We start from the raw sequence: 1,302 nt of genomic DNA on the forward strand, positions 1-1,302 counted from the left end.
GTATGTTACAAGGGCCTAGTAGAGATGGAGCTCTTGGCCATGGGGTACCAAGTCATAAAGCTGGACAGTCCCAAGAGAAGCTCATTATAAAATGGAAATGATAGACCTGGCACTTCACTTGAGCAGGACCAGATGGCATGAGTAATACCTTCATTCACAGGTATTCCAGACCCCTGTGCCATGCACCATGGATGTGCTGAACTTCTTCATTCCTTTCTTCTCCCTTCAGGGAGAAGAAAAAGCCCAAGCTTGGCTTATGGATCAGTTGGGTTAGTATGTGTGTGCAAGACAAAAATAGACAATGGCTCAGAAATTTTCCAGTGGGTAGAGCTTCAAGTATTAAAAGGTCATTCCCTTTGTGTGAGAGGTGACTGCTTGAGGTGTGAATATATACACTTTTTGTGTGCAGTGACCCTGAAAGAGAAAGGACTGGAAGGTTGGAGACAAAGAGATCAGAGGCAGAGGCATGTAGGTAGATAAATGGGAGTGGGCATGATTTTATATTACATACTAATGTTTCCCCAAAAGTATTCACCATTGAAGAGGCACTAAATAATCAAGTAGACAAAATGGACTTGGCCAATTGCTATTAGCCAATTTTTGCCATCAACTCCACAGAATTGACATAATAGTCAAATAAAAGGTGTTGAAAACAGAGGCTATGCATGGGCCCAACAGTATGGACTCACACTTACCAAAGCTGACTCAGTTCCTGCTGGTGTTAAATACCCAGCAACAACAGATACTGAGCCTGCAACATGGCAGTATTCCTAGAAGAGTCCACCCAGCCACTTAGCAAGTTGATCATAGTGGGTCCTTTCCATCCAGTTTGCCTGCAAAGAAATAGATACCTGTTGTAGGTATGCGTTTATCTTTCCTGCCCACAGAGCCTCCATCAGGACAACTGTCTGGAAGTGTATAGAATCACTGGTCCATAGGCATAGAATCACATATAAAGCAACCAATCAGGGGCTCCATTTTGCAGCAAAGGAGGTGTAGAAATGACCATGGTATATTAAGACCCACTGGTTGTATTATTACATGCTACAATAGCTAAACTGTTAGAAAGTAGGCACAGTGGAAGCATTAGCTTGTAGGGCATACTCTGCAGAGGTGAGGTGCCATCCCTTAAGGTGCACTGAATGTACTAAATCAGAGATCTTTATATAAGGTTGTGTCATATCATAGGAAGAGTGCATGAGTCCAAGAATGCTTGGATCCACAAAGGGGTGGAAAAAAGAGTGGGGTCATGTAACATCACTTCCAGTGACCCATTGGAGAACTTCGTACTTCTCGTCTTTA

Source organism: Sturnira hondurensis, unplaced genomic scaffold (genome assembly GCF_014824575.4).
Source record: "Sturnira hondurensis isolate 20B ecotype Veracruz unplaced genomic scaffold, ASM1482457v3 Scaffold0013537, whole genome shotgun sequence".
Taxonomy (NCBI): domain Eukaryota; kingdom Metazoa; phylum Chordata; class Mammalia; order Chiroptera; family Phyllostomidae; genus Sturnira; species Sturnira hondurensis.